We start from the raw sequence: 14,817 nt of genomic DNA on the forward strand, positions 1-14,817 counted from the left end.
TTTCGATTTGAGATCATTAATGAGAATCCTTAGGATATTTTGAATTCCCCTATATAATTATTGGTGATTTATAGTGTTGTTTGAGGTGTATGCACCTCTGGTCCACCCTAGAGTCTTATTTGCATTAATTTCAGTTTGTAAATTTTCTTGCATCACCTTATGTCCCTGCCTTGTTTAGTTCCTATTTAAGTTTTTTTTTAATATGGTGTTTTTACTTTCTTTTTACTTTACTATATATAAGGTAAGGAAAGTCTAGAACAATTTCATTTAAGAAATTCAAGAATTTTTTTTTTAAGTGAGAGGAGAGACAGAGAGACAAACTCTTGTATGCACCCTGACTAGGATCCACGGGATGACCCCTGTCTGGGGCTGATGCTCTGCCCCTCTGGGGTCATGCTTACAACCAAGCTATTTTTAGCACTTGGGGTGAAGGTTTTATGAGCCATCCTCAGTGCTCAAGGCTGATGCTCTTGAATCAATTGAGCCATGGCTGAGGGAAGAGAAGAGAGAGAGAGAGAGAGAAGGGGGAGGGGTGGAGAAGCAAATAGTAACTTCTCCTGTGTCCCTAACTGGGAATCGAACCTGGGACATCCACAAGCCAGGCTGACACTTTGAGCCAACCGGCCAGGGCTAAAATTCAAGGATATTTTAAGACATGAAAATTAATATACATATGCTTATATGTATGTTAACCATCTTTGTAACCTTACTTTTTCCTGAAGGCCCAACTCATATCCTCTTTCTTCTGTGATGCATTTCTCGAGTGTTCCACCTTGTGATCATCTCTGTCTGTCTCAAATGGCACAGTATGCACTATGCCTGTCATTGGCACTTGGTAAGGTAGTAATTGTGATCTTTTATTATGTATATGTGTTCCTCTCTCACGTAGCACAAAGGCTTTTTGAATGTAGAGACCCATGTACAGTCTTATTAGTTTTCTAAGATCAGCAATTATCAACCTTGTTCATCTCATGGCACACATAAGCTAACTAGTAAAATTGTGCAGCACACCAAAAACATATTTTTTTGCTGATCTGACCAATAAATAGGTATAATTTTGATTAATTCACACTAGATCACTATTGTTGTGTTGGTTATTATCATTTATTTTTTTTATTTTTAATCTAAGGGAAAAGGGGTCAGCATCCCTGACTAACTAGTCAGGTGTTGCATGTGATAAGAATTCTTGGAGCACAGCAGTTGAAGAGCACTGTATTAGATGGGTACTTAATTAATAAATCTATATTTCCTGAGGAGACCTGAAGATGGCAGCGGAGTAGGCAGATGCACAGACTCCCAGCTCACACCACCAAACTGGATTATAAATTAATTTATGAACAATCAGCATGAAAAACCAAATCTGGACTACAAGAACAGCTTTCAAAAACCAAGGAGCAAAGAAGAAGCCACAACAAACCTGGTAGGGAGCACCTAAATCTCCCCTGATTATAGGAATGATGTGAGTGTGTGTGTGTGTGTGTGTGTGTGTGTGTGTGTGTGGCTGGGCTCTCACTCCAAGGAAAAGAGCAGTAAATACTGCTCACAGCCACTTGCCTGGTGACCAGGGAATGAGGTGTGTTGAAAGGGCCCACTTGTCTTCCAAAAAGAAAGGAGAGAGAGACACACACACAAATGGTGAGGAGGAGAAGAATATAGGTGATGGCATGAAAAGCCGACTCACTCAGTGCTGGAGGCGGCCATAACTGGGGGAGGGGCTGATCCTTCCACAAAGCAAAATACAAAAGTACTTCCAGGTCACAGAGATACAGACATCTTTCCAGCTCCAATCAGCACAACAAGACACAGCTGAAAACAAGAAGTGGGGAGGAGGGGTAGTAACTCAGGTCTCCATGGAGATCTGAGATACACCTCCCCCTACCAAAGCTGAGAAAGCAACCCGCCCCCAGCCCCCAGAGAGATTAACAGCAGAAAAGGACTTCAGAGCCTCAGGTCACACCCACCACATTCCTGGATACAGTTTCAAATAAGCCCCCTGCTGAGATCAGCAAACAAGACAATCACCTGTTAAGAAAACAAAAAAATCAAGACTTCAAAGTGGCCCAAATCCTAAAGTGGATTACAAATAATAGCTGATGCCAACCCAAGAAGACCTAGAAACAACACAAGTAAAAACTGGAGGCAGACAACACCAAGCCTAGACTCAAACAGCTCTACAAAGAAAACAACCAAACACCCAGACACAATGAGAAGACAAAGAAGTGCAATCCAAATGAAACCACAAGAGAAACCTTCAGGAGATGAACTGAGTGATATGGAAATAATCAAACTTCCGGATGTGGAGTTTAAAATAATGATTGTTAGGATGCTTAGGGATCTTAGAACAACAATGGATGGTCATCATGAACACCGAAATAAAGAAATAGCAAGTATAAAAAAGGATATTGAAATATTAAAAAAGAATCAGTCAGAGATGACAAATACATTATCAGAAATGAAGACCACAATGCAAGGAATTAAAAACAGGATGGATAGAGCTAAGGATCGAATCAGCGAGTTGGAGGACAACTGGAATGAAGGCATGAAAGCAGAAAGAAAAAATAAAAGAGACTCAAAAAGTCTGAGGAAACTCTTAGAGAGCTCTGTGACAACATAAAGAGAAATAACATCCGCATCATAGGGGTTCCTGAAGAAGAAGAGAAAGAACAAGGAATAGAGGTTTTGTACAATCATATCATAGCTGAAAAGTTCCCTAAATTAATGCAGGAGAAACTCTCACAAATTCAAGAAGCACAGAGAACTCCACTAAAAAGAAACCCAAAGAAACCTACATCAAGACACATCATAATTAAAATAACAAGCTAAGTGATAAAGAGAAAATATTAAAAGCTGCGAGAGAAAAAAAGGCTATCACCTACAAAGGAGCCCCCATAAGGATGACATCAGACTTCTCAACAGAAACACTTGAAGCCAGAAGGGAATGGCAAGAAATATTCAAAGTAATGCAGAACAAGAACCTACAACCAAGACTACTTTATCCAGCAAGACTATCATTTAAAATTGAAAGAGAAATAAAAAGTTTCCCAGACCAAAAAAAAACCTCAAGGAATTCATTACAACCAAACCAATGCTGCAGGAAATGTTAAGAGGCATGGTGTAAACAGATCAAAGTGGGAAAAGAATATAGCAAAAGAGGAATACAGCTTTAAGGAATACAATAAACAACTACATATCAATAATAACCTTAAATGTGACTGGATTAAATGATCCAATCAAAAGAAATAGGGTAGCTGCGTGGATAAGAAAACAGGACCAGTACATATGCTGTCTACAAGAGACACACCTTAAAACAAAAGATGCACATAGGTTGAAGGTAAAAGGATGGAAAAAAACATTTCATGCAAATGGAAATGAAAAAAAAGCTGGGGTAGCAATACTTATATCAGACAAAATGGACTTTAAAACAAAGAATATACTAAGAGATAAAGAAGGCCACTACATAATGATAAAGGGAGCAATCCAACAGGATGGTATAACTATTATAAATATCTACGCACCTAATATAGGAGCACCTAAATATATAAAGCAGACTTTGATGGATATAAAGAGTGAGATCAATAGCAACACTATAATAGTAGGGGATTTTAATACCCCCCTAACATCACTAGATAGATCCTTAAGAAAGAAAATTATCAAAGAAACAGCAGACTTAAAGGACATACTAGATCACCTCGATTTAATAGATATCTTCAGAACCTTTCACCCTAAAGCAGCAGAGTATACATTCTTTTCAAGTGCTCATGGTACATTCTCTAGGATAGACCACATGTTAGGGCACAAAAGTGGTCTCAAAAAATTTAAGAAGATTGAAATCATATCAAGCACTTTCTCTGATCACAATGGAGTTAAACTAGAAATCAACCACAACAGAAAAGCTCAAAAATTTTCAAACACATGGAAACTAAATAGCAGGTTGTTAAATAACGAATGGATTAAGAATGAGATCAAAGAAGAAATAAAAAAATTTTTAGAAACAAATGATAATGAGCATACAACAACTCAAAATTTATGGGACACAGCAAAAGCAGTACTGAGAGGGAAGTTCATAACACTACAGGCACACTTTAAGAAGCTAGAAAAAGCTCAAATAAACAACTTAACCCTGCATCTAAAAGAACTAGATAAAGAACAGCAAGTAAAGCCTAAATGTAGTAGAAGGAAGGAAATAATAAAGATCAGAGCAAAAATAAATGACATAGAGACTAAAGAAACAATACAGAGGATCAATGAAACTAGGAGCTGGTTTTTTGAAAAGGTAAACAAGATTGATGAACCTTTAACCAGACTCACCAAGAAAAAGAGAGAGAGGACTCAAAGAAATAAAATTAGAAATGAGAGGGGAGAAATAACAACTGACACAACAGAAATATAAAGGATTGTAAAAAAAATACTATGAAGAACTGTATGCCAAAAAACTAGACAACCTAGATGAAATGGACAAATTTCTTGAAACATATAATCTTCCAAAAATCAATCTGGAAGAATCAGAAAACCTAAGCAGACCAATTATACCAAATGAGATCAAAACAGTTATCAAAAAACTTCCAACAAAGAAAAGTCCTGGGCCAGATGGCTTCACAAGTGAATTCTACCAAATATTCAAAGAAGAACTAACTGCTATCCTTCTCAAGCTATTTCAAAAAATTCAAGAGGAAGGAAGACTTCCAAGCTTCTTTTATGAGGCGAGCATAATTCTGATTCCAAAACCAGGCAAAGAAAACACAAAGAAAGAAAATTATAGGCCAATATCCCTGATGAATCTGGATGCTAAAATCCTCAACAAAATATTAGCAAACTGGATCCAGCAATATATGGAAAAAATCATACATCATGATCAAGTGGGATTTATTCTGGGGAGGCAAGGCTGGTACAATATTTGCAAATCTATCAATGTTATCCATCACATAAAAAAAAGGAAGGAGAAAAAGCACATGATAATTTCAATAGATGCAGAAAAAGCATTTGATAAAATCCAACACCCATTCATGATCAAAACTCTCAGCAAAGTGGGAATACAGGGAACATACCTCAACATGATAAAAGCCATCTATGACAAACCTACAGCCAACATCATACTCAATGGACAAAAATTAAAAGCAATCCCCTTAAGATCAGGAACAAGGCAGGGATGCCCCCTTTCATCACTCTTATTCAACATAGTCCTGGAAGTCCTAGCCAGAGCAATCAGAGAAGAAGAAGAAATAAAAGGCATTCAAGTTGGAAAAGAAGAAGTAAAATTATCATTATTTGCAGATGATATGATATTGTATATAGAAAACCCTAAAGTCTCAGTCAAAAAGCTACTGGACCTGATAAATGAATTCAGCAAGGTGGCAGGATATAAAATTAATACTCAGAAATCAGAGACATTTTTATACACCAACAATGAACAGTCAGAAAGAGAAATTAAGGAAACAATCCCCTTCACTATTACAACCTAAAAAATAAAGTACTTAAGAGTACATTTAACCAAGGAGACTAAAGACTTGTACTTGGAAAATTACAAAACATTGATTAAAAAAAAAACCAAGGAAGATACAAGCAAGTGGAAGCATATACCATGCTCATGGTTAGGAAGAATAAACATCATTAAAATATCTATATTACCCAAAGTAATTTATAAATTCAATGCAATACCAATTAAAATACCAATGACATACTTTAAAGATATAGATCACATATTCCAAAAATTGAGATGGAACCAAAAGAGAACACGAATAGCCTCGGCAATCTTAAAAAAGAAGAATAAAGGGGGAGGTATCACACTTCTGGATATCAAGCTATACTACAAGGCCATTGTACTCAAAACAGCCTGATACTCGCATAAGAACAGGCACATAGATCAATGGAACAGAATGAAGAACCCAGAAATAACAACTGATATTTGACAAAGGAGGTAAGGGCATACAATGGAGTAAAGACAGCCTCTTCAACAAATGGTATTAGGAAAATTGGACAGCCACCTGCAAATAATGAAACTAGACCACCAACTTACACCATTCACAAAAATAAACTCAAAATGGATAAAAGACTTAAATGTAAGGCGTGAAATCATAAGCATCTTAGAAGAAAACATAGGCAGTAAGCTCTCGGACATTTCTCGCAGCAATATATTTGCTGATTTATCTCCACGGGCAAGGGAAATAAAAAACAGGATAAACAAATGGGACTATATCAAACTAAAAAGCTTTTGCACAGCCAAAGACAATATGAACAGAATAAAAAGACAAACTACACTATGGGAGAACATATTTGACAGTACGTCTGATAAGGGGTTAATAGCCAAAATTTATAAAGAACTTGTAAATCTCAGCACCAGAAAGACAAACAATCCAATCCAAAAATGGGCAAAAGCAATGAATAGACACTTCTCCAAAGAGGATATACAGATGGCCAATAGGCATATGAAAAAATGCTCAACATCACTAATCATTAGAGAAATGCAAATTAAAACCACAATGAGATATCACCTCACACCGGTCAGAATAGCGCTCTTGAACAAAACAACACAGAATAAGTGCTGGCGAGGATGTGGAGAAAAGGGAACCCTCCTGCACTGCTGGTGGGAATGCAGACTGGTGCAGCCTCTGTGGAAAACAGTATGGAGATTCCTCAAAAAACTGAAAATCGAACTGTCTTTTGACCCAGCCATCCCACTTTTAGGAATATACCCAAGGACACCATAGAACGGTTCCAGAAGGAGAAATGCACCCCCATGTTTATGGCAGCATTGTTCACAATAGCGAAGATCTGGAAACAGCCCAAGTGTCCGTCAGAGGACGAGTGGATCAAAAAGCTTTGGTACATATATACTATGGAATACTACTCAGCCATAAGAAATGATGACATTGGATCATTTACAATAACATGGATGGACCTTGATAACATTATACAGAGTGAAATAAGTAAATCAGAAAAAAATAAGAACTATATGAACCCATGCATAGATGGGACATAAAAATGAGACTCAGAGACATGGATAAGAATGTGATGGTAACAGGGAATGGGGTGGCGGGGTGGGGATGGTGTGAGGAAGGAGAGGGTGGGGGTGGGGGAAGGGGAGGGGCACAAAGAAAACCAGATAGAAGGTGAGGGAGGATGATTTGACTTTAAGTGAGGGGTATACAGCACAATCAATGGTCAAAATAATCTGGAGATTTTTTTTGGAACGTATGTACCCTGATTTATCAATGTCACTGCATTAAAATTAATAAAAATAAGATTTTAAAAAAAAGCACAGTGCTATTATCCACTAAAAAAAAATCTACATTTCCTGTTCATCTGCTCTCTTGTGGGTTACCTAACTCTAAATAGGCATCTTACACTGTGGAATATGCTTCTGAAGTGGAGTTTCTCTCTGCAGGTTTGGCAATTACTGAGTCTTCCAAAGGAAATTCTTTAAAAGCATAATGAGATAATTACTGTGAAAGTGCTTTATACACCATAAAGTGCTCTACACATGTAAGACTGTGATCTGATCATCACTTATGTCACCTACATCACAAATAGCCAGTAGGCTGGCTTGAGGGACAGGCTTGCTCACTGCAGCTTGTTCCACTCTTTTATCCTGACCTTGATACTGTGACTGTGATGACCCTCAGCAAGGTCACCTGACAGTCAGCAGTGTCTCGCCATAGACTGTTAGCTGCTTTTGTGCGTGGCACTCAGACAGCATATCGGTAATGCCCCAAGTTTTTTGTCCATTGTCTCTGTGATATATTGTTTTTTACAGAAACCCTGAATCTAATTTGGCAAAAGCTCCACTCTGGAACTTCCCCTGGTTTATCCCTTCTCCCTAAAAACCAGAACGATGTTTGAACTCAGAAGCTAATTGAATTTCCCTGGAATATTTATTTATTTTTGCCTAAAATCTTTAATGAGTGATTTAGTGCTATGGTTGTATATGTCTGAACAACTGTTGTTGCTGAGCAGATAGAAACAAGTGTGAAGGAGCTGGAGGGGTCTGAACAAGTTTTAGTATTTATCTGGATGTGCTCCTCACATGTATTTCTGATGTTTCCTTGTCTTAGTGGTAAGGGCCTTCAGGAGAAGAATAGTGAATAAAATAGTTCTAGAGAGGATGAAGGGGGCATGGGCAGTACCTACAGTATTAGAAAATGGAGAAGTACAATGATAGGCAATTGTTGCCCAAATACAGCAACCCGAAACTGAAAGAGCATGAACCTGGCATCTGACCAATTATAGCTGGATGACCTTGGATAAATGACTTATCTTTTCTAAGTCAAATCTGTAATTTAGAGATAATAAGAACATTTGCCTTCTAAGGCTGTTGATAATGAATATAAGATGTTTATAGCAGCGCCAGGAACATAAGATAGGCAAAAATGTCATCTACTATCATCATCATCATCATCATCATCATCATCATCATCATCATTTTATTGTTAATTCTTCCTTGAAGCTTGAGCAAAGTAAGTATAGGATAAATGAGAAGATACAAAGTTTATATAGTTTGAAATAAAAATATGAGATTTACTGTGTCAAAAGTTGATGCAGGCTAAAGATTAAAAAATTTAATAAATATTGCTTATGGGCATTGTTTTAAAATGTTGCATGTATTATCTACTTTAGTATTCATAACAACACTATGAAGTAGGTACTAGTATAGTCTCATTTATAGACAAGGACACTGAGGCACTGAGAGGTGAAGTAACCAGCCCAAAGTTCCATAACTAGTAAAGAAATGTTGGAGCCAAGGTTTGAATATGGCCAATTTGTGCATTTAACTCACATTTAGTTAGGGAGGGGGAGAGATTTTTATGCATGACAGATCCGAAGCAGATTATTGGTAAAATTAGATGTTTGGGCAATGTCCCCACTGTTAAGACCATTGTCAAGGGGGAAGTTTGAAATATGTTCTCTTGTCCAGAAGAGAATCCACAGACACATGGAGTCAAGACCTGAGCCAGAGAAGGGGTTCTTATAGTTTGATTCAAGGCACATAGAATTAATAGCAAAAAATGAACAATGATTGTGGGATGTGATGTGTTATGGATTTGGGATGCAATGCAAAGAATGATGGGCAGGTTTTGGGGACAGAACAAGCATAGGCTATGATTCCCTTTCAGCCACCTTCTAGTTGGGTGACCTATTTTGGCTTCAGGGTAGGGTTGGGGGACTAGGTTTTCACAGTGGTAGAATAAAGAGTCCTATAGGATTATCTTGTATAAACTTCAGACTCCAAAACTCTCAAACCTCTTTGAATTGTTCACCCTGACTCTGAAAAATTATCCATACAAGAAAAATAAATGTATATAACATTTATTTTATTATTTTGTACTTTGCACATTGACCATTCATTCATTTAGCCCCTGTCTATACAGGGTGGTCTATGGGATCACTACCTAGCTTGTTTCTCTAATTAAAATTGTTCTGGAAGAGAATGTACTGTACCTCCTGGAATTCTCAGAATTATAACATGGTACCCTAAACATAATAGGCACATAATCAGTGTTGCTCATATTGATGATAATGGTGCAGAGGTGGTTAAATGCTAACTGGAATTGAGTGTAGCAAGTATAAGAAAAACTGCAAAAATTTGCCCTTATTAATTTTTTTAGAGTATCTACTTCTTTTTCCTTTTTAAAGTGTTAGGCCATATACTAAGAAAACTGACTATGAGTGAGATAATACCTACCTTCAAGAAGCTTATCAACAAAGGCACAAGTAATGGTCATAGAATTTAGGATCCCAGGGCTAAAAACCCATAACATTACTGAGTCCACCCCTGCACACATACATTGAATTCCCATTACAATATCCCCACCAAGTGGTTGTCTGGAGTCTTCTTGAACACTTCAGTGACTGTGAACTCACTCCGCCTCATTCTGTCCAGGGTGGAATGATAGGCTCTCAAGCTTTGTATAGTAGGTATGTTCTTTTGAAAAGCAAAGGTCTTTTCTAGGATGAGAAAAAGCTGTGATGATTGTCTTAGAGATGTGAATTTGGAACATGGAGGTATTTGGGTACAAAGATTTTTTGAAGAAGAATACTCGCAAAAGTACAGACAATAAAAAGCATGTTGTAGGAATACCATAATGTCTAGCTTAATCAAGACAGGTTGGGCATAGGGAGAAGTAAAATCCTTAGACTGGGACTTTAATTGGAAGGGCCTCAAATGTCCTCTGCATTTGGGGTAGATAATGGCCCTAATGGAAGTCATAATCCTATGTCATAATCCCATATTTATAGGGGTGGCTGATTGAGTAGATCACTATTAGCAGCCATGTGTCATGGGCTCCCCAAATTCATATCCTTCATCCTCACCTGGAGAACCATCCACACCTATGGATTTCCTTTTGCTCAGAGACATGGTTAGAGCAGGAATTATGAAGGGCATTCTGCTGGCTTTATCTCCATGTATGTCTGTTTTATGTGCATAATGACCCTAAGGAGAAGCTATGCCAATCTGTCCCACCTGACAGAGCCTTAAATCCTCACAGTGCTTCCTCCACTGTTGAACGTGTGTCGAGTGACCTAAAACCTCAAAGAGAAAAAGCATCCCTGTTTTGGGGCTGTGGAAGGTGGAAAACAGTGAGAAAGTAGGCATTGCCTGTTATTGTCTTCTCCCATGATAATGAAGCCATCCCTAGCACAGGAATTGAATGCAGTGATTTTTCCAAGAGTCCTCCAGCCCCATGGCAGCCCGGCCTGAAAATGTAAATACACTTCCCAGGGACACATTAGCATTTTTTGGTGAAGGAAATTCATATATATGGCAAAAATGCCTCTCTAATTATAGAAAGTTTATTTCTGTCCCCAGATGTCAGCAATCAAATTCCACATAAATATATTTTGTGTAAATCTGTCGGCAGCTGGTCTCCATTCAGGTTTCTGGAGATATTAGCCTGTCTTTGAGTTTATGACAAAGTTAAAAATTATTCATTAAACTGACCTGCAGTATATTCAGTAACTGGAAAATTGCCTTGCAGTTCTATTTGGTTTGTAGATGTGATCACAAGTAAATTTTTAACTTAATTAATTGGCCGTTTCTGTTGACAAGAAATTTATGTGGTAATAATTTGCTCGAAATAGATGCCGACTGTAGGAAATGAGATATCCATCATAGGCTTGTGTTCCACCAGCTGCACAGTGGCTATTATGAAAGTATTTCAGCCTGAGCCGACCCCAGTGTTTGTGCAGTCAAGATTATATATACCCACGATCCATAGCCTGCCAGAGAGGCGCTGGTGGAGGTCTATGATAACAAAGACTTTGTGATTTATGGCTTGCTGTGAAAGCAGAGCTTGATGAGATTAAACAATTTCATAGCACAAGTGTTTCTCAAGACCTGATTTGTAGTTGCAAGCTGATGGTAAATCACATTTATATATCTGCAAGCGTGCTCAGCAGAGGACCGCAATTACAGTTTAAGACAGCTACTTTTTATTTAATTTTTATCCTGGTTTTGTCTCTTTTATATCCCCTTCGTCTGCAAACCATTCACCTTCACGAGTCCTTTCCTGGGTAGAAGGCTAAAGATGGGAGTCAATGATGTCCTCCTCGTCTTTGTGCTGGCTGGGAAGAGAGGCTGGGGGTTTCAGAGCAGCACAGACTGGTTCAGACTGGCTTTGACTGGGTGCATTCTTTGTTCAGTTCTTTGTCCAAAGAGAAGTCAGTTTCCTGTTTTCCCTGGGTGTGCAGCTGATACTTGAACTTCTTGGTATACAGCTGGAGTGAGAAGGGCCTTCATCATCCTGGGATATGGGCAACTCTGCATGCATGATGTGAAGGGTGGGGGTGAGGATTAAGTTGATTTAGGAAGCCTGGCTTCAAGGTTGCAGACTACCTCACGGTGTACAGCTGGTTCTCCTTTAATGTGAAATGTGGGATTGTGTTTCCCCTGCAAATCTGTGAGGCATTAATTCTGTAATTGTTTATTTAACCAGTTTATTGATCAGGTACTGTGGACAGCTCTCTGTGCTAAGAGCTAGTATTGCAATCTCTGCCCTCAAGCAGTTTATAATCTACGTATGGCACTTACAAAAAATTAATGCACTAGGATTGGCAAGACTTTATACGATATCCTTAAATGGGTGGTGCACACTGTTGGAGGTCAGAGGGAAGAGGAGAGAGAACATTCCCAGCTGGGAAGGAACAGGAGATGACTAACTAAAGTAAGTGTTCAAAGAATAAACAGGATTTCCAGTAGGAGGAAAAGATATTTCGGGTATTTTATTTATCTGCACTAAGAGAGGCCTCCAAAATACCCAGCCACAGGTTCAAGTCCTGGCTGGGGAAAGTAACAATGAAATGGTATCTTTCATTGAAAGCTTGCTATGTGCCATAATAAGGTCATTGTTTGGGTCATTTAAGAAGGTAGACCTCTATGTGATCTCCATTTTGGAATGAGGAAACTGAGGTTTAGAGAGGTTAACTAACTTGACCATGTTCCTTCATGTGTCAAGATGAGCTGATTCTGAACCCTCTATGTATTTCACTCGAGAGCTGCATTTATAGCCACTGCGTCTCACTGCTTTTAGGTAGGGAATATGAATATTAAGGAGGCAATACTAAAATGTTATGCCTGCCATTCATATTCCTAAGAGCTCAAGGCATTTTTCTTTTCCTCCAAGTACCTGAAACTTGGGCTATATCTTTGGTCTTTGTGGTAGCCTGGAATAGTGGCCACTTATCTATCTCCATGTCCTGAGCTCCCAAACCTGTGAATGTCATCTTACATGGCCAAAGGGATTTTGCAGCTGTGACTAAGGTATGAATGTCGTGATGAGGATATCGTCCTGGGTTATCCAGGTGGGTCTGATGTAAACACAGTGGTCCTGGCACAAAGGAGCAGAAAGCATCTGAGAGAAGAAAGTGGTAGGATGGACAAAGAGATGCAATTTGAAGATGGAGGAAGGGGACACAAGACAAGGAATATCGCACTCGGACACTGGATGCTAAAGAAAGCAAGGAAGCAGAGACCCTCTCAGTGCCTCCAGGAGGAGCTGCCTCACTGCCCCTCCATGCCATCCCTGCAGTACTCAGCTCAGACTTCTGACTGCAGAACTTTAAGACAGTAAACTTGTGTTGTTTTGTGGTCATTTGTTATAGCAGCAATAGGAGACTAATACAGTCTCGAACAAACTCCAATTGCTCAGAGAGAGCTAAACCCTGCCTTTAATGAGATGTTGAGGTTTTTGTTTGTTTATTTAATGGAGGGAACTTTTAAATCTCTGCATTCTTCCTATTCCTCTATTTTGGTAGCCATAAGGATAGTGATCATTTATTTTATTCACCTATGAATCTGTCATGCTTAGCTTGGCACATGGCATGTAGTAGGTACTCATAAATATTTATTACATGAATAAATGAGATTACTTTATGCTATCTTCAGGATATAGGTGTTCAGTCTGTTCAGAATTCAGTTTTTTCCACAGGTCGACCTGCTGATGTGATAAATAATAAAGTCACAAAGGGACTGCTTATTGTTGCCTGTGAATTAGAAATGTATCCATGTGGTAGGGGATGTAGGAAGGCCCTAGAAAAGCCAAGACTGGGTTAAGAATCTCTAAAGGTAGATGTGAGTGGTTAATTGTGCCAAATATGAAGAAGGCAAACATTTATCCTGATAGCAGAAAGGTAGGAGGGTTCAATAAAGAACAGTTGTCTCTGGAATCCTCACATGCTTCCATCCCTGTTAGCTTTTGTCTTTTATTTGTGAGGTTGTGATTTCTGTTTATTATTTTCAGTTTACTGTCCCTGAGGGTCTTTTAGCTGGGGGCTTTTAGGCATGGTCCTGTCCACTGAGTACAGATGTTAAATTCACCCAGGAAACTTCCTGATGGGGGGAGCCAGTTGAATATCTTTGGCCTCGATTCCAGAGCCCTGATTTGAAAATCTTGAGACAGCTGAGAGCTTCGTTTCTCCCTCCAGGGTACTAGAGTATTAGCCTCCCAATAAAAGTTAATTGAATTTAATTTTATGTTTTAAGTGTGATGCATTTTAAAGTTCTCCCCAGTGCTAGAGTCCCTCTCGAAAAGGCAATAAATTTATATTATTAAAGGACCAAATGTAATTCAGTTCAAATAAGCATATTTGGCTATCTTTCTGGATATGTAGGACTGACCTTGTGTTGAAACTAAATCATTTCATCCCAGGCAAAGTCAGTCTGGAGTTCATGGGGGAGCCACACAGGTGCACGGCAGGTCATGCAGGCTTTTTATCCTCTTTCTGGCCCTCGTCTAAAGCATCGCCATCGCATGTATTTCCTGATGCCAGTGCGTTCATCATTTTATACACATCAATATCTGACACTGTGTGGAAGGTGAAAAAGACAATGAAGATCTTCCCACCGGAGATTCTTCATCAGACACCCGGTTTCATGATATCATTTTAAAGCAGCTAATTTGTCAACTTAAGCATTAAAGGGCAGTGTGAGGTAGGGGAAAGCAGATTGGTCTGGGGGTCAGAGGAGATTCTAGCCCCTGCCTGCCCACTAGCCAACTCTGTGACCTTGTTCTCGGGCCTCAATTTTTCCATATTTTTAAAATGAAAGGGTTGAAGAAAACAGTAGTTTTCGAATTGCATTCTGAGAGATCCAGATATGTTGCATTTCTTGGCAGCTCTGTTGAGAGACCGGAATAAGAGTAGGGTGAGCAATGCGTAGGGTGAAACCAACCAAGGGCTTCAGGCCCTCAGCCTCTATCCCCTTGTCCAAAGTCAGTAACTTCAACAATTGTGATCCTCGGCACTTTTGTGGGTTTAAACTTTCTTCATTCTGTAATTTTAGTTCATCTCTGTTATCTTCATTCAAACTAATCCTGTTTTTCTTTTCTT

At 38.8% G+C, this 14,817-nt stretch overlaps 1 protein-coding gene across 1 annotated transcript in view; it reads left to right on the forward strand.

The window, feature by feature from the left end:
• Nucleotides 1-14,817, forward strand: part of LRMDA (leucine rich melanocyte differentiation associated) — a 1,241,357-nt gene that overhangs the window by 906,150 nt on the left and 320,390 nt on the right. The gene's annotated exons all lie outside the window — the stretch shown is intronic.

This window comes from Saccopteryx bilineata, chromosome 9 (genome assembly GCF_036850765.1).
Source record: "Saccopteryx bilineata isolate mSacBil1 chromosome 9, mSacBil1_pri_phased_curated, whole genome shotgun sequence".
In the NCBI taxonomy this organism is placed as follows: Eukaryota; Metazoa; Chordata; class Mammalia; order Chiroptera; family Emballonuridae; genus Saccopteryx; species Saccopteryx bilineata.